Here is a 23,223-nt window from a genome sequence, read left to right as displayed (position 1 = left end):
GTAGATATCAATGGGTCGTACAGACCTGCCAGCACAGCCACACCACGGGCCACAGGCAGGCAAGTCTGGGGACCCCCGTTCCTAGAACGCCGACAGGGTCCCAAACCGCATCATCACCAATAACAGCTCGCAGTTCACTAGTAATCTCTTCGAGTCATATTGTGCTAACCTTGGAATGCAGATCTGCTACGCCTCAGTAGCACACCCCAGGAGCAATGGCCAGGCCAAACGCGCCAACGCGGAGGTCCTGAAGGGCCTCAAGACTAGGACCTTCAAGAAGAAGCTCGAAGCCTGCGGCAAGGGCTGGCACGACAAGCTCCAGTCTGTGTTGTCGTCGATCCGCACCACCGCCACCAAGCCAACGGTCGAAACCCCGTTCTTCCTCGTCTATGGAGCAGAAGCAGTTCTCCCTCACGAGGTCGAGCATCGCTCCGCATGGGTCCTGGCGTTTGATGAGACACAGCAGGACACCATGCGGGGGATGGACCTCGTGCTGGGGGAGGAACGACACCGCGAAGCTGCACTTCGGGCGGCAAGATACCAGCAGGCGCTGCGGCGGTACCACTGCCACAGTGTCCGCTCTAGGACTCTTGAGGTGGGTGACCTCGTCCTGAGGCGGGTTCTCTCCAGGGAGGGGTTGCATAAGCTCCCGCCCATGTGGGAGGGCCCGTTCAAGGTCTTCCATGTCTCCAGGCCTGGCGCCACGCGCCTGGAGACAGAGGACGGGGTACCCGTCCAGAACACCTGGAACATCCAACACCTCTGGAAGTTATACCCATAAAGAAAGGCCCAGTGCATGTGAAGAAGGCCCGGTGCTTGTGAAGAAAGGACCAGTGCCTGTGAAGCAAGGCCCAGTGACTGTGAAGAAAGGCCTGGTCCTGTGGAGAAAGGCCTAGTGCATGTGAAGCAAGGCCCCATGCCTGTGAAGAATCGCCGCCTGTGACACTCTCACGTAATAATGAGTGGGGTTGTACACACCCCGGAGCCTCAGGAGAGACACCCTTGGGCCTCGGGGGATCCCTCCCATGCCGACTGGCAGCACTTAGCTCCGCGCTGGTGAGAAGACGTCGAAGAGTAGACTAGGTGCCGGACACGGATTTTCATTTGCTTTCCGAAGTTGGCTCGCCCCTCTTTTAATTGACATTTTCTTTCTGGTGTCTCTTGCTGGTCCCGTTTTATCACTTTCTTCCTTTGCTTCTCCCTTCGCCTCTTTGCTCGACCTGTACTCTCCCTCGCGTCCCTCGTGAGGGGGCTGAACAGGTACCTTTGTGAGCTTCCTCCTTCTTTCTTTTCGCGAGGCACCCTCATTCGAGCCCACAAGCTGGCACACCTCTCCTAATCCGTGCCCCACAGGTATCGCGACGCGAAGCACTGATTCAAGGCCAACGGCGCCTATGACCAAGCCCCAGGTGAGCGATAAACCTCTTGACGAATTTTTTGCAGTTCCCAAGCGCATATCAGGTCAAGGAGGCCTCGACAGGCACTAGGAAGCAAGCGCCTCGTGAGGAGGAGGCCACTCAAAACAAGTCGAGCTAAGTTATCCCTACATAAAACGACGATGTTGCGACACAGCACAGGAACGACAAACATAACATAACGATTGAGATCATAGTTTGATACACGCCCCTCCGGGGGCCATCCTGGTTTCTTTCTAATGCAGGAAGGAAAAGAAGAACAAAATAGAAGTGGCGCCTACAGCGGTCCACGGGCGCAGGCCCCAGCGCCCTCCTGAGCTCAGCCGAACCCCTCCTTGCACTTCACGGAGGCGCAGCGATGAGAGGACCCGCCATCGTCTTCGAAGTGGGCACGGCGGCATGGCGGCTGGTCGTAGCCGCCACTGCTGGAGCTATCGCTGGGGAAGAGCTGCCATAGCCGGACGACACACGGTCGGCACCAAGGGCGGGTTCGCCCTCATCCTCCTCGTAGCCGTCGCCAAGGCCGAGCACCTCCTCGTTGTCGTTCACCTCGGGGCAGCACCTGACGCGGCGACCATCTTCCCCAAACACCCTCATATAGAGGGTCGCATCGCCGTCGTACTTGAAGTGAAGGGTGCACCGCGGGCGAACGTCTGGGCGAGAGCTACATTGCCTGCGGCGGAGACCGCGACCGTAACCCAGGAAGCCCTGCTGCAGCAGCCGTCTGCCTGTAGCCAAAGCCCGCCAGGACCTAAGGTCCGGTAGCTCGTCGGTGAAGAAGCGCGGGAGCTGAAGCCAGTTGCCGGCCGGGTTCTCCGACCAGACGACAAACTCCGGCAGCGTCTCCACCGAATGGAAGTGTGGCCGGGGAGGCCGCGCAACCACGGCATGTCTCCCTTCATCAACGGGGCCGCCACAACCAGAGCGACCCCTGCCCTGTGAAGTGGCACCACCACGGCCACGTGGAGCCGCGGCGAGAGTTGCGGTGAGCTTGCGGGGACGGCTGAGTCCACGCTTGGGCACCGGAGAGCCGGGCCCCTCGCGAGGGGCCTTCCCTTTCTCCGCGGCGGTGAACCTCCTCGACGGCACCATTGGTAGCAAGAGAGAAGCAAGGAAGGATAATAAGTGGAAGAGGCAGAGGAAGGATGGGCGACGGGGGCCTCCGCCCCCTCCCATTTATACCAGGAGAAGGCCAACCAGCGCCACCCACGATCACAAGTAATGATGGTTTTCCTTGCATGTCGCAGGGACTTGCCAAGTCGGGCAGTTGCCGACGCAGCGTGGGGAAGCGGAGACGCCCACGTCCAATCAACCGCCACACGTCGACCGAGGCCACAGGCTATTGGGGCCCGCGACACTCCGCACTTGACCTTTGGCTTCGCCTCGAAGCCAAGCCCGAGCGCGCCTCGGGCCCGGGGGCTACTGTCGACGTTCTGGGAATGGGGCCCCCCAGACATGCCTACCTGCGGCCCATGGAGTGGCTTTGCTAGCAGGCCTGTATGGCCCGTCTTCATCAACAAGGAATCAAGACCCTCGCGAGGGGCCAAGCCTCGCGAGGCGGATGACACAAGACCTCCTCAGGAGCGGCCTCACCAGGCTGGCTCGTGAGGGGCGGAGAGTTCAAGGCCGGGCAAACCTCGCGAGGTTCTCGTGACGTAAGCCATGACGATCGAGACCAGGCAGGCGCCAGCCCACGCAGCGTCCTTGTTTCCTCTTTGGTGCTAAGGGGGCAAGCGCAGGCCGGAGTACCGATGCATCAAGCAAAGGTTTCCATATTGGTGCAACAAGACCAAGACCAGAAGGACGGCAAGATGGAGATCACTGTGGAGCCCAATACGACGTCACCACCAGAGCCTTTGGTAGGCGAAGGCAGCTTTCGTAAGGATAGATTGTACTAGCTGTCCCGTTTCAAATTGGCCATTGTTGGCTCCCTTCCCGCTCAATATTTGGGGAGAGGACCAGGGCTCTATAAATAGGACTAGCCACCACCATAGTGGGGGTGGAGAACAGAACTTGGAATGGATCCTCACACGCACAAGTTCACCAAGCACAAGAACACCTCATCCTCAGGAGGCTGTTCTTCCACTTGTACTGTTCGTCCTCAGCGCAAGAGGCAATCCACCACCACCACACTGGAGTAGGGTATTACACCACAATGGTGGCCCGAACCAATGTAAATCAGTGTAGCCATTGTGGTGGAAAGGAAGGAATCAGGCAAGGAGCATCCGGTTCAACGGTCGGTTTACTACATCAGTGAGGTGCTTGATACGTCTGCAACGTATCTATAATTTATGAAGTATTCATGCTATTATATTATCAGTTTTGGATGTTTATGGGCTTTACTAAACACTTTTATATTATTTTTGGGACTAACCTATTAACCGGAGGCCAACCCAAATTGTTGTTTTCTTGCCTATTTCAGTGTTTCGAAGGAAAGGAATATCAAACGGAGTCCAAACGGAATGAAACCTTCGGGAGAGTTATTTTTGGAACGGAAGCAATCCAGGAGACTTGGAGTAGACGTCAGGGAAGCTTCAAGGAAGCCACGAGGCAGGGAGGCGCGCCCCCACCCTTGTGGGCCCCTCGTGGCTCCCCTGACCGACTTCTTTCACCTATATATATCAATATACCCTAAAAACATCAGAGAACACAATAGATCAGGAGTTCCGCCGCCGCAAGCCTCTGTAGCCACCAAAAACCAATCGGGGCCCTGTTCCGGCACCCTGCCGGAGGGGAATCCCTCACCGGTGGCTATCTTCATCATCCAGGCATTCTCCATGATGAGGAGGGAGTAGTTACCCTCTGGGCTGAGGGTATGTATTAGTAGCTATGTGTTTGATCTCTCTCTCTCTCTCTCTCTCTCTCGTGTTCTTCAGGTGGCATGATCTTGATGTATCGCGAGATTTGCTATTATAGTTGGATCTTATGATGTTTCTCCCTCTCTACTCTCTTGTGATGAATTGAGTTTTCCCTTTGAAGTTGTCTTATCAGATCGAGTCTTTAAGGATTTGAGAACACTTGATGTATGTCTTGCACGTGCTTATCTGTGGTGATAATGGGATGTCATGTGATACACTTGATGTATGTTTTGGTGATCAACTTGTGAGTTCCGTGACCTCATGAACTTATGCATAGGGGTTGGCACACATATTCGTCTTGACTCTCCGGTAGAAACTTTGGGGCACTTGTTGGGGATATAGTTACTGGAGGTAAACCGGCTAGGCATGGCCGGATTAGCTCCATGAAGATTGAAGCCCATGAAGATGAGAAGATACTGGTGCTTTAAGAAGGCCCAAGGCACAAAAACGGATTAAAGCCTGTAGATTTGAACCGACTTTATCATGTAAACTTGTATTGTAAGTTAGAGGAATAGAGACCGAGCCGGACACCTCTATGATCCGGCCTCGGGACTCTGTAAACCGGCGGGCATCAACCTGTGTATATAAAGGGACGACCCGACCACGGTTTGAGAAAGAAAAACAACAACTCGAGGGCCACTCAAAGCGGATTCGCTCCCTGGTCATCGAAACCCCAGCAATACCAATCACAACTAGACGTAGGCTTTACCTTCATCGAAGGGGGCGAACTAGTACCCCGTGTCCCCTTGTCCGGTTTAACCCCTTTAAGCTAACGCGTTGCGATGGCTCCACGACTAAGTCCTTTCACAAGGACATCTGCCGTGACAAACCCACGACAGTTGGCGCCCACCGTGGGGCTATCGCACGATGATTTCGAGTTCTTAAAGGGCAGCTTTGATGGACTCAAGGGATACGCTGTGGGCCGGATGACGAAGATTCGTCGTGGCAAGCTCTACATCGACAATGCGGGATGGGGCCCCGTGGCCGATTCAATCGAATACGGGAACCGAGTCCCCTTTGGTGGGATTCACGTCTTCATCGGCAAGATTGGCGAACCGGGCCCTGAGCTAGACACCTGCACCGACATCATCGAGACAGCTCAGCGTGCAAGCCCTTCCCCGGTTCGGCCCATGGCAAAGCATGTTTTCGTAGGTGTCATCCATGGAGCAGAATATGAGGACGGACCGGCATCCGATAGAGAAACCGTTGTCTGCTCCGACGACGAGTCTTCTAGAGAGACCGAATCGCTCTATCAATTGCAGGATGGCCGGATTAGTGGAGGTTCCAAGGGCAACAGTATTCCGGACTCCCCTGATCTGCCAAACCGGGCCACTATCTTCATGGCCGGTACACAATCAACGCCCCACTCATCAACCGCCGCAGCAATGCTCTCCGGTTCAGCAACAGCCACGCCAGCGGGGGCAGGGAGCTGTGCGCCACCTCTGGCTCAAGTTCTGTCTGACTTGTTCGGCGCTATGGCAGCACTAATGGCCGCGGAGGTGGACGCAACAGCCTAGGATCAGCACAACGCGGAGATCGCAAAGGTGAAAGATCAGATAACTCAGGCTAAAGTGGACCTAGCGGCAGAGAACACTAGGATGGCTACAGAATGGGCCGAGTTGGAAGCTCAGGCCTACCAGCTTAGGCTGGTTTAGAGTGTTTCAGAAGAAGTCACGAGAAGAAGATACCGATCGCATCTCCCGCCGAGTTATGAGCCAAGAAATCTCTTCAATACGCCAGGAGCAGGAACTAGTAACCAGCCAATATTAAACCGGACGGAGGCGCCAGGAACAGGAGCGCCGGTTCAGCCGTGCACGATGGACCCGCCTCGTCAGAACAACATTGTGCCACAGTATGTTCCAACACCCCCTTGGGCATTACTCCAACCCGATGGACAACATTGTGGCCGCCACTTCACGGTTGGCAGCCCTCCCAACCGACGGCGAATCACCAGTTGCGATTGAGGCACGACGGGCCAGAGATCTCCTTCAAACAGCTCTAAACCAGCAGCAGGCATATTCGCACAGTCGTGAGAGGATTCATTCCACCCCTCGTCCAAGCCGGAGCTATAGCAGGCACGTTGAGGATGAACCGGCCCTGTCAAGTAGTGCACGTCGCAGTAACTCGCCGCGAGGGCACAACCCGGCAGGGGGAGGTGCTAATGCGCAGGATGTGGTGGATCATGGTCGCGCACGTCGAGAGGCCGAGTTAGTCGCTCTGCATGGAGCCCGTCAACCTACTTCGGTTCACCCTGATGCTTCAGCAGAGCCAGGTGTGGTATTCAGTTCCTTAGGGGTGTCGTGTCTCACCCCCGCTTTGCGTAATGTGCGACTGCCCAAGGATTTCAATGGACCTCGTAAGGTACCCAATTACACCACCGATCTGCAACCAGAGGCATGGGTTGTAAGCTACGAGATGGCAATGGAGATGTTAGATGTGGATTAAGCAGTATGTGCTAAATACTTCACCATGATGTTGGAAGGAACAGCTCGTACTTGGTTGAAGAGCTTACCAACTAATTCTGTCGAATCATGGGCCGAATTGAAGCACCGGTTTATCCAGAACTTCAAAGATACTTGTAAGCAGCCCATGTCAATTGTGGAACTGGCCGCTTGTGTCCAAGAGGATGGGGAGTCTACGACCCATTGGGTAAGGCGGGTCTCAGCTATTTTGCATTCATCGGATCGTATTAATGCAGATACCGCAGTACTAACGTTGGTGGGCAATTGCCATTTTCTACCGCTCAAACAGAAGTTAGGAAGGCTCAAGCGTCACTACAATGATATGTCAACGCTTATGGCCGCTTTGGTTAAATATGCCGATTCAGATAATACCAAAGACCCTGACACAGAGGAGGACAAACCGGGGAAAGGGAAAAAGAACGGCAACACCAAGGGTCAGCAGCATAATCCGGCAGGCCATGGGAATAATGGTAAGCGCAAGGCCGATAATAGTTTGGACTTTGTGCCTAACACCAATGCTCATGGGAATGGTCAGCACCGTAAGGGCAAGCAGCCCCAGAGGGGCGGAGGTTCAGGCTCCAATTTGGAGCGCCTGTTAAATCAACCCTGTCCAAAGCATGGATCAAAGGAGAAGCCAGCATCGCATCTTTGGAAGGATTGTTATATCATGCGAGATTTCAAGAACTCCAATATGTTTCAATACGATAATGGCCCGTCCGGCGGTTCGGGAGGTGGTTTCCATGGGCCGGGTTACGGAGGCGGCAGCTCCGGTTCAGGATTTCAGGGCAATCAAACCCGACACAGCAATCAAGGGAACCATGGCAACCAGGGAGGTTACAACCATCAAGGGAACCACCACCAGCAGCAGCAGTCGGGTTATCAGAGCAATCCCAAGCAGTTAAATAGTGGGCAATATCATGTCCTCACTACTAGCTTGTGTAAGCATGATCAGAAGCTTCACAAGAGAGCGGTGAACTCTGTTGAACCGGTGGTGCCACAGTATCTGCGCTGGTCTGAGCAACCCATTTTATGGAGTAGAGAGGATCACCCGCCCCGGGTTGACAATCCGGGTCATCTGGCCTTAGTGGTGGCCCCTCAAGTTGGGGGATATAGGTTCACTAAGGTACTCATGGATGGGGGAAGTAGTATCAACATTCCATATTATGATACCTTCCGTTGTATGGGGTTGACAGATAAGAATCTTAAACCGTCAAACACCGTTTTCCAAGGTGTGGTGCCTGGTAAGTCTGCATATCCAGTGGGCAAGATAGCCTTAGAGGTGGCTTTTGGAGATGATCATGATTCAAGATCAGAAACATTGACTTTTGAGGTGGTAAAAATCAAAAGTCCGTATCACGTTTTGTTTCGGCGACCGGCTTATGCCAAGTTCATGGCGAGGCCGTGTTATGTTTATCTACAGCTTAAAATGCCAGGTCATAAGGGGACCATCACAGTACATGGGAGCAGGAAGATCGCTTTGGAATGTGAGGAAGGTGATGCGGCTTATGCTGAGTCGGTTTATGCCACGGAGGAGCTAAAGTTTTATAAAGACAAAGTTGATCCGGCAGATATGACTTCTTTGAAAAAGCCAACAACGGAACATGATCCGGCATTGAAATTTAAATTAGACACAGATACTAAGATGGTTGATTTTGTTCCTGGCGATTCATCTAAGCAGTTCAGCATCAGCGCTAACCTGGATCCCAAATAGGAAAGCGCGCTCATCGAGTTTATCCGTGAGAACCGGGACATCTTTGCATGGAAACCTTCTGACATGCCAGGTGTACCGAGGGAACTCGCTGAGCACACACTTAACATTGATCCTAAGTTTAAACCGGTCCGGCAGTTTCTCCGCCGCTTCAATGAAGAAAGGCGCAAGGCCATTGGTGAAGAGGTAGCCTGGTTGTTGGTCGCAGGGTTTATCGTGGAGGTTTTTCACCCGGAGTGGTTGGCTAATCCGGTGCTGGTTCTTAAGAAAAATGGCACTTGGTGTATGTGTGTAGATTACACAGACTTGAATAAGGCTTGCCCTGCAGATCCCTTTGCCCTCCCTCGTATTGATCAGATTATTGATGCTACAGCGGGTTGTGACCGTTTGTGTTTTGTGGACGCTTATTCTGGTTATCATCAGATCAAAATGGCAGTTAAGGACCAGGAGAAGACAACTTTTATAACTCCTTTTGGAGCCTTCTGCTATGTCTCCATGCCCTTTGGGCTCAAGAGTGCCCAGGCGACTTATCAACGCTGTGTTTAGAATTGTCTTCATAAGCAGATTGGGCGCAGTGTTCATGCATATGTGGATGATATTGTGATAAAGTCCAGGAAGGAGGAAACATTGATAGATGATTTGAGAGAAACCTTTGACAACCTCCAGGTTTAAAAGATGATGCTCAATCTGGAAAAGTGTGTCTCTGGTGTCCCGGCAGGCAAACTCTTGGGTTTTCTGGTGTCAAACAGAGGCATTGAGGCTAATCTGGAAAAAATCTCAGCAATTACATCTTTGGCTAAACCAGCGTGTATCAATGACTTTCAACGTTTGGCCGGCCGGATTGCGGCTTTGAGCCGGTTTATCAGCCGTCTTGGGGAGAAGGCTATCCCTTTATATCAGATGCTAAAGAAAACAGATGATAAAGCATTTGAGGATCTGAAGAGGCAGTTAGCTGAACCGCCTGTGCTTGCAGCCCCGATCGATAAAGAGCCGTTATTGCTGTATGTGGCTGCTAATGCCCGAGATGTTAGCGTGGCTATTGCAGTGGAGTGCAAGGAAGCTGGAAAGGAGTATCCGGTTCAACGGTTGGTTTATTATATCAGTGAGGTGCTCATTGAATCAAAGCAGAGGTATCCACATTGGCAGAAGCTGGTGTATGGAGTGTTTATGGCATGCCAGAAGCTCAAACATTATTTTCAGGGTCATCCTATCACAGTGGTCAGTTCAGCCCCTCTGGGAGATATCATTCAAAACAGAGAAGCAACTGGCAGGATTGCTAAGTGGGCTATTAAGCTTGGACCTCACGGGCTCAAATACACACCTTGCACAACAATTAAATACCAAGCGCTCATGGATTTCATCAGTGATTGGACAGAGTTGCAAGCACCAGAGGAAAAGCCAGATAACACGTATTAGACTATTCACTTTGATGGATCCAGACAGTTGGAAGGCTCAGCGCTGGAGTCATACTAACTTCCCCACGAGGTGACAAGTTTTGTTATGTCCTCCGTTTAATGTTCCCTTGTACTAACAATGCAGCTGGATACGAGGCCTTGCTCCATGGTCTTCGGATGGCAAAGGAGATGAACTTAAGCTGGGTTAAGTGATTTCGTGACTCAGATCTGGTGACTCAACAGGTGTCCGGCCCTTGGGATTCAAAAGACTCACTCATGGCGGCATACCCACGAGAGGTAGACATGGTGGCTGGCCATTTCAAGGGTTATCAAGTTGACCATATAGACCGGCGAAAGAATGAAGTGGCGGACGCTTTAAGCCGCCTTTGTTCTCAGCGTAAACCGGTCCCACCAAATGTCTTCCTTGACATGCTGCATAATCTGTCGGTCAAGGTACCAACAGAGGAGGAGTTGGCTATTCCTGATCAGGAGGCTCAATTGGTGGCAGCTTTGCATGTCATACCGGATTGGACAATCCCATACCTGGATTACATGAACCGGGGCGAGTTACTGGAGGATGAAACCTCGGCCAGGCAGATAATCCGACGTTCCAAGTCGATGACCATAATCAACGGAGAGTTACATCGTTACAGCGTCTCAGGGGCAATTCAGCGTTGTGTCTCTCCTCAAGAGGGTTGTGAGATTTTGCGAGAAATCCATGAAGGGGATTGTGGTCACCATGCAGGTTCAAAGTCTTTGGTAGCTAAAGCTTTTCTCCACGGTTTTTATTGGTTAACAGCTCACGCTGATGCGAAGGATTTAGTCAAAAGATGTGACGGTTGTCAAAAATTCACACGCCGTGCTCATATTCCGGCTCAGGAGTTGAGGATGATTCCAATAACTTGTCCGTTTGCGACTTGGGGGCTTGATATGGTTGGACCCTTCAAGCGATCCAAGGACAAAAAGACCCACTTATTAGTGGCAGTTGACAAGTTCACCAAATGGGTGGAAGCAGAGCCAGTCAATAAGTGTGATGCGGCCATGGCGGTTCAGTTCATCAAAAAGGTGATATTCCGGTTTGGCTTTCCACACAGTATTATAACTGATAATGGTACTAATCTGTCAAAGGGAGAGATGGAGGAATTTTGCCAACGTGAGCACATCCGGCTTGATATAGCATCGGTGGCTCACGCCCAATCTAATGGTCAAGCGGAGAGGGCAAATCAAGAAATTTTGCGAGGTATTAAACCCCGGCTTATGGTTCCTTTGAAGCAGACACTGGGTTGCTGGGTGGAGGAATTACCTTCTGTGTTATGGAGCATCAACACCACACCTAACAAATCTACGGGTTACACACCTTTCTTCATGGTTTATGGAGCAGAGGCGGTTCTTCCTAGTGACATCCGTCATGACTCGCCCCGTGTGGCAGCTTATGTTGAAGCTGATAATGAGAAGGCATGTCAGGATTCACTGGACCTGTTAGATGAGGAGCGTGATCTTGCAGCAGCACGTTCGGCAATTTATCAACAAGATCTCCGACGTTATCACAGCCGTCGGGTTAAGACCAGAACTTTTCAAGAGGGCGATCTAGTGCTCCTCCTCATCCAGGATCATACTGATATGCACAAATTATCCCCACCATGGGAAGGACCTTTTGTGGTCAGCAAGAATTTGCACAACGGGTCATACTACCTCATTGATGTTCGAGAGCACAAAGACTCACGTAAATCGGAGGAGGAGACCAAGCGGCCGTGGAATATAGCTCTTCTTCAGCCTTACTATACTTGAGCCACAGGCTCTTCGTATGTACATATTTATGACAATGTATATATTATATAATAAACCGGAGCCTCGGATAAAACAGGGTCTCTGTTCTTTTTACATCGTGTGTGAGCTTACAAGAGTTTCTACTGACAAAGCAGAGTTTTGTTAAACCGGCCTCTGCGGCCGCACGGATATAAAGAAAATCACTAGGGGGCTTGGTCGTATCTGAACCATAGCTACACCTCTTGATCGGTTTAACACCACAAAGGGATATCACTAGGGGGCTTGGTTGTTGCCACACCATAGCTACACGTCTTGATAGGCGTTAAGCCAAAAGGAAATTATGTGGAGCCAAAGAGAGTCTGTTGCATTAAGCACAACTCAAACATAGGTAACCACCGAGCACAGCTCACATATTACCTGGGGGCTCTTTGCTTCTCAAAGAACAATGAGTTTTGAACCCTTGTAATAGGCTATCAAGCCAGGCTTGGAAGCCAGGTGTATTCACCTAAAACCCTGGGTTATCCTGCCTCTTTAAGTAAGTCACTCCATCCAGGTAAACCTGGTATGACCCATCGAACATTTGACAAGTCAATCCCATGGACCCTAAACTTGTCACATTTAAATCGGTGATTGGTTAAAGATTGAGGTCCATCTTAAAAAGGCTTTGTAAAATGGTTTAACTCAGTGGCCTGGCAGCCCATGAAAAGCCTCGATTTAGGGCCTGGCAGCCTATGAAAAGCCTTGCATATTTCTTGTATTTTTGCTATTTTTATGATAAGGGATTTATAAACATTTTTCTGACAAACCGGTGTTCATTACAACCCGGCTTGACTTTCAACGCTTAGTTGTCAGTACATGATCAGATTCTAAACCGGTAGCAAACTGCTCCGGTCTAGTTTTGACTAGATGTCACCATTCTTATACAAACAACTCAATGGCTTTTTAGCCCAATATGATTTCTACATGCAACGGTAAGAGGGCCATGAGTTATCAATGCTTCGGATTGGTATTTTCACCTTTACCATACAAGTAGTTGGTCAGCCAACGAGGTATGTTGCAGATGTTATTTTAATACAAACTTTGATTATCCATCCAAGTATTGTATATTTTTGGACATCATGACCCGTCCAGTGGGAAACCACTAGGACACTTTCAAGTTCTTGTATCCAGGAACACAAATCACCATGGGCTATGCATAAATAGATCCCAAAAAGTGGAACAAGTTTTCCACATGTCAAAGCAACATAAACATGCTCGAGGGCATGACAGATAATGGGGGTTTTGCTATCCTATTACAAGAAGCTTCAAAACGGCTCCAATTGAATAATTGTTTCAAAGCAGTGGCACACAGTAGCTGGTAAACCGGCTGCCGGTTTAAGATGCTTCGTCTGGATGGCTTGACGGTTGAGCATCATTTGGTGCAATCACTTCTTCTTCATCCCTCCCCAGACACTGGAAATCAACCATTGATCAATCGATTCCGGTTAAAGCTTGAAACACGGCTTCTTCATGGATAAGGCTGGAGGGGTTAATATCAGGAGCGTAAGTATGCTTACGGATTGGAGGCACAAGTTCTTCGACTTCATGGATTTTGGCAGGCTGTCTCTTCCCTTCAGTATCGTAAGCCGGCTGGAAATGAGATAAGTCTGTATCTTCTCCTAGTTTGCTGGCTATTGGCCACATCTCCTTTGTCAGCCTTCGGAGATCATCATTGTTGAAGTTTGAACCGTCCTCCTGTACACTTGGATACCCTTTAATGATGTCATCCGCTTCAAGATCTGGAATCCATGTCTTGGCCCGGATTAGTGCGGTCAGCGCTCCTGCTCTTGCGGCTGCCTTCTTCAGTTCAGTAATCCGGGTTGGTAGCATGGCCAGCTTCTCAAGAGTTTCTTTTATCAGTGTTGGTGTCGGTTTATTGTAGGCTACAATGCATATAGCACACTGGGATCCAAAGTAAAGCTGTTCTATTAAGGTGTAAGCCTCTTTAAGCTCCATCCGCATATCAGCGCCCAAATGGGTAATGTGAGTGCCTGTCATGGTTTAATATCAGCCAAACTGGTAAACAATAAGATCTCATGAATTGGACAAACAGCATAAGGAGATACTTACCAAATACAACGGACGTCATGGCGTTGATTTGCCGCTTCAGGCCAGTTAGTTCATCTATAACTGGCTTCAGGGCTGCTTCGGAATCCTCAGCTCTTTTGGTTAAACCGGCCTTTTCGGTTTCCCAGTTAGCATGCTCCTTGTTAATAGTCTCCTTTAGCTTTTCCATAGCTGTCAGGGCATTGGTCAGTTCCTCCTTGGCTTTCATAGCCTCTGCTTGTTGGGACTTCACGTTCTCTTGCAAGTCAGCGGTTCGGGCATCTCTATTGCTTAGCTCGGCCTGTAACAGCGAAGATATGTCAACAACAGGATATGTATTTTCTAAGTACTAAGCGTATAACAAGCTATGCACTTCATACTTGGGGGCTAATGCCTATTTGCTCTATTATCAATACAACTTTTATAAGTCTCCAGAACAATGCAAGAATTATCCTTGACACTTGGGGGCTAATGTACATCTGTTCAAAATGGACGCATGGATTCAAGACCTGGATTACCTCGCAAAGCTAAACCGGCCTTTGGGGGCTACACTGAGGAAAGCTACATAATTACATTGGTAAAGTATCGGTTTTGTTTTCACTGAGGACCTTCCATTTTGAGGGTCAACAGGAGAGGATTAAAGTATTGCAAAGTCCTGGTTTAAGATTAACATCATAAAACGGCCCTTGGGGGCTACTTGGGCTAGTGTTTCAACTTTGGAATCAAGAAATAAAGGGAGATGAAAATACCTCATAGCGTTCCTTCATCAAGTTCACCAAACCGGCCTCATAATCTCGGTTTGAGTGCAGACGGTTTAAAAAACCGGAATGGAGTTCTTCAGCGCTGAGATGAGCATAACTTGACAAATCAGTGCTCCATTTACCCTTCTCCATGGCAGCACGCTCTTCTTTGGCGCTATGTTTGGCCAGGATTACACGATGGCCAGGAGAGTTGTGGCCCATTCCAGTAATGATAACATCATCTCCTGGGGCTCCAGTAGTTTTGTGGGTGATGGTGGAGTACTAGTAAATCTCACGGGACTAGCCTGGATTGGAGCTGCTCGTTCAGTATCAGGAATAGCAGTATCAGCTTCAGTTTGTTCATTAATATTCCGGTCTTGAGGGGGTGGCTCATCAAAGGTAGCATCAGGATGGGGACCTTCCGGTTCACGAGTTTGGTCTGGTTCATTTGTTTGCTCCTGTTCAAGAACCACCTGGTCTTCAGACGGATTGTTCACCCAGAAGGTGAAAATAAAAGAGGTGAAAATTTAGCATATTACTCAGAATATGTAAAACATTCGAAGAAAGGGTTGGAGTACTTACCCAGCTACAGTTTTGAGAGGAGGGAATTGGGTTGCTGTTGACTCGCCAGAGGATGAGGGAGGTGTCACCTGATAATTTGAATCGGACGGATTAAGAGGTTGTCTGAAATAACCTGCCTTGGGATAAGAATTGTCACAAGTGGGGGAGACCTCAGATCGGCGCTTCCGAACCGGGGTATCAGGTAAATCGGCCGAAGTGACCTGTTGGCCGCTGTGCCGGGTTGTCCGGCAAGCTTCATGCTGCTGCGTCTTCAAAATAAATGTTGGATCCAAGTAAGCAAGAGGATGAGAAAAGCTTACTTTCCGGACCACTTGACGGGTTTTTTGTGTTGGCATAGAGTCTGAACCGGAGGAAAGGGTAATTACCTCTACATCATCAGCATGGCTGCCTTCTACGTCCTCCTGATAAAGATCATTCTTAATGAGATGCATGAAAAGGGAGCCAAGGGAGTCAAGTTCTACCTCAACTTCCGGTTCCTCTGCATCTTCATCCAGTTCCACGTTGATACGTTCGGTTGTTTTCCGTTTTGAGGTTCGCTTGATGGCTTTGGTTTTGGGACGGGATGGCTTTGCCGCTTTATCTACGGATTTCCGCTTCCAAAAGGGATCATCACCCTGTTTATACACAAACAGAAAAAAGTTTACAAGTTGAATAATTTAAAGATATCAAAGATAAAAAGGAAGCATAGTGCTTACAGCAGGCGGTTTATTTTGAGTGTAGAAGGGGTTCAAGCCGGTTTGGCGACAGGCTGATTCCGATTCATTCAAAATTTTGTGAACGCCTTCAGTGACCTCTTCATCGGTTTACTGAATGTTGATGTGGTGTTGGGGTTCTTCTAATTCACTGATGTACTCACACATTAAACCGGGGCGGCGGCTTAGTGGCAAGATGCTCCAAGATATCCAGCAATGCACAAAATCAACACCTGATAAACCGTTGGCCATAAAGGCCCGGAGCTTGGTGAGTTGAGGGGCATATTTGGCCCGTTCCGTAGAACTTACATGTTGCGACAATGGATGAGTGTTGGAAAGCCGGTGATCACGATAGCCTGGAAGAGGGTTCTCATCCTCAGGAGAGGTATCTATGCAGTAGAACCAAGTCTGGTTCCATTCCTTAGGGTGATTGTGCAGTATGGCATGAGGGAATTCAACTTCTTTCCGCTTTTTACTAGAGACACCACCAAGTTCAGTGTTGGGACCATTTACAAATTCGGTATGCTGGTTCAGATGAAAAAAGTCCCAGAACAGCTCAGCAGTTGGTTCTTCTTGTAAGTACACTTCACAGAAGACTTGGAAATTGCATAGATTGGACACCGAGTTGGGTCTGATATCTTGAGGATGGAGTTGGAAACTGGAAAGAACATCTCGGAAAAACTTCGACCCAGGCGGTTTGAAACCACAGCCTATGTGGTCGACAAAGACCACTACCTCACCCTGCCTCGGGGTAGGAGGATTCTCTGTTCCTGGAACTCGCCATCGAATTTCAGTTTTCTTAGGCAAGCTGCCGATATTGACCATTCCGTTCAACTGTTCTTGGGTGACCCGGGAAGAAGCCCAGTTGCAAGCGTAAAACTGTTTGGCCATTGTGAAACAAAAAGCTAAAAAAATAAATGCTGGTTACAAATCATTCATGGTGGTACGCAAGATGCAATGGAATAAAGATATACAGATATGTGAAATTGCGTAAAACGGAGACTGATACAATAATGAATGACAAGGTCATATCAAGGGTATACATGTGTTGTTAAACCGGACTGTTACAATGAATGTAAAGGGGGTTTGCCGGTTTACCAAGGGACTAATGGTATGAGATAGATTGTTTTTACAAGGGTAAACCACCTACATGGTAAAGAGGATACAGACCCAAGGTAAAATGACTAAGTAAGGAGAAACAGATTCTGCAAGAGGACGTGGAAATTTTGGATCTACTAAAGACAGGAAAGTAAAAATATTTTGACCTAACAAGGGTTGGACCCACAGCAGTTCGTAATGCTTCAGATCGGTTTTTGCGTACAAAAGGTTTGTTGTGGTAGCGGAAAGTAAGCTACTTACACGCAATATATCAAGCATGAAGTTTTTAAATCCATAGGTGAGGAGGAACAGAGCCATACTGGAGCCCCGATGAACTTTGATAAACTGCGAAGAACGAATGAACCTTCAACAGATCTACAAAGGGGGAAAGGGAAAGATCACAGAGGATGAAGCAACAAAGGAGCACTGCAATTTTTTGGTACAACCAGGTTGATGCTGCGGCCGGTGGAGGAACGGTGGCGAAGCTCGGTAGCGGCGGCGCTCAGAGACAGAGATGTCGCAAGGAGGAAGAAGAAGGAAGCGGAGACGAAGGGGATAAAGAGAAGGGCCCGTGGTTTTATTTATAAGGTGAGCCGATAAGTGACAGGTGCGTAAATCGAGGAGCTGGAAATGGATAGTTAATAAGGATGACGCCTCGAGGGTTGAAACGTTCATTAATGAAGAGCATCTTCGGCTTCAACGGGTAGATGACATCATAACGATTGGCTGCGGATTTGAAGGATGACGTCGCGGCAATTTTCCAGATTTATACAAATGTGCCAGAGCAAGAATTTTTCTAAGTATTGTAGATTGACATGTACAGGTTCAAATCAATCTGGGGCCTAATGTTGGGGATATAGTTACAGGAGGTAAACCGGCTAGGCATGGCCGGATTAGCTCCATGAAGATTGAAGCCCATGAAGATGAGAAGATACTGGGGCTTTAAGAAGGCCCAAGGCCCAAATACGGATTAAAGCATGTAGATGTGAACCGACTTTATCATGTAAACTTGTATTGTAAGTTAGAGGAATAGAGACCGAGCCGGGCACCTCTATAATCTGGCCTCAGGACTCTGTAAACCGGCGGGCATCAACCTGTGTATATAAAGGGACGACCCGACCACGGTTTGAGAGAGAAAACCAACAACTCGAGGGCCAGTCAAAGCGGATTCGCTCCCTGGTCATCGAAACCCCAGCAATACCAATCACAACTAGACGTAGGCTTTAGCTTCATCGAAGGGGCCGAACTAGTATAAACTCCCCGTGTCCCCTTGTCCGGTTTAACCCCTTTAAGCTAACCCATTGCGATGGCTCCATGACTAAGTCCTTTCACAAGGACATCTGCCGTGACAAACCCATGACATCACTCTTTGAAGTTCTTTGTGTTGGTTGAATAGATGAATCTGAGATTGTGTGATGCATATCGTATAATCATACCCACGGATAATTGAGGTGACATTAGGGTTTTGGTTGATTTGTGTCTTAAGGTGTTATTCTAGTACGAACTCTATGATAGATCGAACAGAAAGAATAGCTTCATGTTATTTTACGACGGACTCTTGAATAGATCGATCAGAAAGGATAACTTTGAGGTGGTTTCGTACCCTACCATAATCTATTCGTTTGTTCTCTGCTATTAGTGACTTTGGAGTGACTCTTTGTTGCATGTTGAGGGATAGTTATATTATCTAATTATGTTATTATTGTTGCAAGAACTTGCACTAGTGAAAGTATGAACCCTAGGCCTTGTTTGAATGCATTGCAATACCGTTTGTGCTCACTTTTATCATTAGTTACCTTGCTGTTTTTATATTTTCATATTACAAAAACCTATATCTACCATCCATATTGCACTTGTATCACCATCTCTTCGCCGAACTAGTGCACCTATACAATTTACCGTTGTATAGGGTGTGTTGGGGACACAAGAGACTCTTTGTTATTTGGTTGCAGGGTTGCTTGAGAGAGACCATCTTCATCCTACGCCTCCCACAGATTGATAAACCTTAGGTCATCCACTTGAGGGAAATTTGCTACTGTCCTACAAACCTCTGCACTTGGAGGCCCAACAACGTCTACAAGAACAAGGTTGTGTAGTAGACATCAAGCTCTTTTCTGGCGCTGTTTCCGGGGAGGTTAGCGCTTGAAGGTATATCTTTAGATCTTGCAATTGAATCTTTTAGTTTCTTGTTTTATCACTAGTTTAGTCTATAAAAGAAAACAAAAAAAGGAATTGAGGGTACCTCATATGCTTCATCTTTTTAATGTCTTTCATGAAAATAAGGATTCTGATAATTGTGCCAAAATATTAGAAGAAAAATGTATTAAAATGTTTAGCACTAAATATTTGAATGATGAGCATGATTGCAATGTTGTTAGTATGAATTCCTTGAATATCCATGAAGCTAAGGATATGCAAAGCCACAAGCTTGGGGATGCTATGTTTGATGAAGATGATATTTTTTGTCTCCCAAGTTCTGATGAGCAAATTTATTATGATGATAGCATGCCTCCTATTTATGATGATTATATTGATGAAAGTGGGTTTGGAAGAGTGTCAACTATAGGAAGTGATGATCCTACTATTTTGGAGGATGTTGAATCTTATTGTGATAATTATGAAAGTGGATTTGGAGAGGTCGTGACTTTATTTAGTGATGAATCCACTATTTCGGAAGAGGTTCCAATTGATTATGAGAACAAAGTTGCTATCTATGATGATTATTGTGATGACTTGTATGCTATAAAGAATAATGATATCCATGAAACTTGTCATCATGATTTTAAGTTTCAATTGGATTATGCCTCACATGATAGTTATTTTGTTGAGCTTGCTCCCACTACTATTCATGAGAAGAAATTTGCTTATGTGGAGAGTAATAAAAATTATATGCTTGTTGATCATGAAAAGAATGCTTTATGTGATGGTTATATTGTTGAATTCATTCATGATTATACTGAAAATTATTATGAGGGAGGAACATATGCTTGTAGGAATTGCAATAATATCAAGTTTCCTCTCTATGTGCTTAAAATCTTGAAGTTATGCTTGTTTTACTTTTCTATGCTAGTTGATTGTTGTTCCCATAAGTTGTTGGCTCACAAAATCCCTATGCATAGGAAGTGGGTTAGACTTAAATGTGCTAGTCATATTCTTCATGATGCTCTCTTTATGTTTCAATTCTTATCTTTTATGTGAGCATCATTGTAATCATAATGCCTAGCTAGGGGCGTCAAACGATAGCGCTTGTTGGGAGGCAACCCAATTTTATTTTTGTTCTTTGCTTTTTGCTCCTGTTTAGTAATAAATAATTCATCTAGACTCTGTTTAGATGTGTTTTTATGCTTTTAGTTAGTGTTTGTGCCAAGTAGAACCTTTGGGAAGACTTGGGGAAAGTCTTTGCGATCTTGCTGTAAAAAACAGAAACTTTAGCGCTCACGAGATTTGCTGCCATTTTTTAATGGAGAGTTCTACTTAGTTAATTATTTTTGCAGATGATTAATAGATAAATTCGTCACGTTCAGAAATTTATTTTAGAATTTTTTGGGTTCCATAAGTATTCTAAACCTATAGATTACTACAGACTATTCTTTTTTTGACAGATTCTATTTTCCGTGTGTTGTTTGCTTATTTTGATGAATCTATGGCTAGTAATAGAGTTTATGAACCATAGAAAAGTTGGAATACAGTAGGTTTAAAACGAATATAAATAAAGAATGAATTCATTACAGTACCTTGAAGTGGTGGTTTGTTTTCTTTTACTAACGGAGCTCACGAGTTTTCTGTTAAGTTTTGTGTTGTGAAGTTTTCAAGTTTTGGGTAAAGATTTGATGGACTATGGAATAAGGAGTGCCAAGATTATAAGCTTGGGGATACCCAAGGCACCCCAAGGTAATATTCAAGGACAACCAAGAGCCTAAGCTTGGGGATGCCCCGGAAGGCATCCCCTCTTTCGTCTACGTTCATCGGTAATTTTATTTGGAGCTACATTTTTATTAACCACATGATATGTGTTTTGCTTGGAGCGTCAATTTGTTTTGTTAGGATTTTCTTGATGTTATTTAGAACAATGTTTTGCATCTTTTATTTCTATAAAAGTGGCATTGATAGCCTTTACTATGCCTATTTTACAAGTCTTCATGTTGCTGTTTGAAAACAGAAAGTTTAACGCAGTTGAAAAAATTCCCTAGAAAAGTAAGAATGTGATAAAATGTTGAAACCTTTTGAATATTAAGCTCTGATAAATTTAATACAGTGGGGATTTTCTTTCATAATTTTTGGAGCTAGGGAAGTATGGATCTTGCTGCATTCGTCACAGACTGTCCTGTTTAGGCAGATTGCTGTTATGTTTGCATTGTTTGCATATGTTTGCTTGTTTAATGATTCCATTTGGGGATATGACTATTAAATATGCGGAGTCATTTAGTATGCAATGTTGATTAATAATTTTAGTGATTTTCTATAGAAGAGTATGATAAGGTTTTTGCATTGGTTTATACTAACTTATCTCACGAGTCCTTGTTGAGTTTTGTGTGGATGAAGCTTTTGAGATTTAGGGAGACCATGATATGAGAGGAATTAAGGAGACACAAAAGCTAAAGATTGGGTATTCCCAAGGCATCCCAAGATAATATTTCAAGAAGTCTCAAGCATCTAAGCTTGGGGATGCCCCGGTTGGCATCCCACCTTTCTTCTTCAACAACTATCGGTTAGTATCGGTTGATCCTAAGTTTTTGCTTCTTCACATGATGTTTTCTATTTGTAGATGTCATTTTATTTTATTTTGCTTGCTGTTTGAATAAAGTATCAAGATCTGATATTATTAAATGGGAGAGTCTTCACATAAATAATTATTTAACTACTCATTGATCTTCACTTATATCTTTTGGAGCAGTTTTTTATTCATTCACGTGCTTCACATATATCCTATGCGTAAATGGTTGAATGAATTGAATATAATACATCTTAAATTATATATGTGTCATATGCTTATCCCATGAGGAGTAATGACTTCACATATAAGAAGTAGAGGTGGTAAATTTACTGAAGGTTAGCAAACATTGTATTGGTCACTTGAACAATTCATGAAAGAATATTGAGGGAAGAGAGATTTCACATATAAATATACTATCTTGGACATCTTTTGTAATTGTGAGCACTCATTAAAATATGACATGTTAAAAGGTTGATGTTGGACAAGGAAGAAAATGTAATGGGTTATGTTTTCTTATATCTGAAATAAAGTATATTGTCATGGATCATTGAACATGCTGAGCTTGCCTTTCCCCCTCATGCTAGCCAAATTCTTTGCACCAAGTAGAGATACTACTTGTGCTTCCAAACATCCCTTAAACTAGTATTGACATGAGAGTCCACCATACCTACCTATGGATTGAGTAAGATCCTTCAAGTAAGTTGTCATCGGTGCATGCAATAAAAATTGCTCTCTAAATATGTATGATCTATTAGTGTGGAAAAAATAAGCTTTATACGATCTTGTGATGAGGAATCCATAGAAGCGATAGACTGCATAATAAAGGTCCCTATCACAAGTGGCAATATAAAGTGATGTTCTTTCGCATTAAGATTTTGTGCATCCAACTATAAAAGCGCATGACAACCTCTGCTTCCCTCTGCGAAGGGCCTATCTTTTATTCTTGTCTTATACCTTATGCAAGAGTCATGGTGATCTTCACCTTTCCTTTTTACATTTTATCCTTTGGCAAGCACATTGTGTTGAAAAGATCCTGATATATATATATATATCCAATTGGATGTAAGGCATCACGAACTATTATTGTTGACATTACCCTTGAGGTAAAAGGTTGGGAGGTGAATCTATAAGCCCCGAACTTTGTTCGTGTCTGACTAAAACTTTGAACCCATAAATATCATGTGAGTGTGTTAGCAATTGTGAAAGACTAAATGATAGTTCAGTATGTGAAGTTTGCTGAATCAAAGCTCTGACATAGACCCTTCCTAAAAATAAGATGAATTGTAATTGTTTGATGACTAATAACACGGTTTGTTAGTTTTCAAGAAAGTTTATGATCTATACTTTAACATGTGAATAGCTTGTTACTTGATCATGAGAAGTCCTATGATTTGAGATATTGTTATGATATATAATTATGCTAGAAAAGGTGATTGAAATTACCATTGATCAAACTTGTGCACCTGCTAGCATTCACACTTCATAAATTCTTTCTTCTATCATTTACCTACTCGAGGACGAGTAGGAATTAAGCTTGGGGATGCTAATACGTCTCCAACGTATGTATAATTTATGAAGTATTCATGCTATTATATTATCTGTTTTGGATGTTTATGGGCTTTACTAAACACTTTTATATTATTTTGGGGACTAACCTATTAACCAGAGGCCCAACACAAATTGTTGTTTTCTTGCCTATTTCAGTGTT

This window comes from Triticum dicoccoides, chromosome 6A, assembly GCF_002162155.2.
Source record: "Triticum dicoccoides isolate Atlit2015 ecotype Zavitan chromosome 6A, WEW_v2.0, whole genome shotgun sequence".
Taxonomy (NCBI): domain Eukaryota; kingdom Viridiplantae; phylum Streptophyta; class Magnoliopsida; order Poales; family Poaceae; genus Triticum; species Triticum dicoccoides.
Note: the sequence above shows the minus strand (reverse complement) of the source record.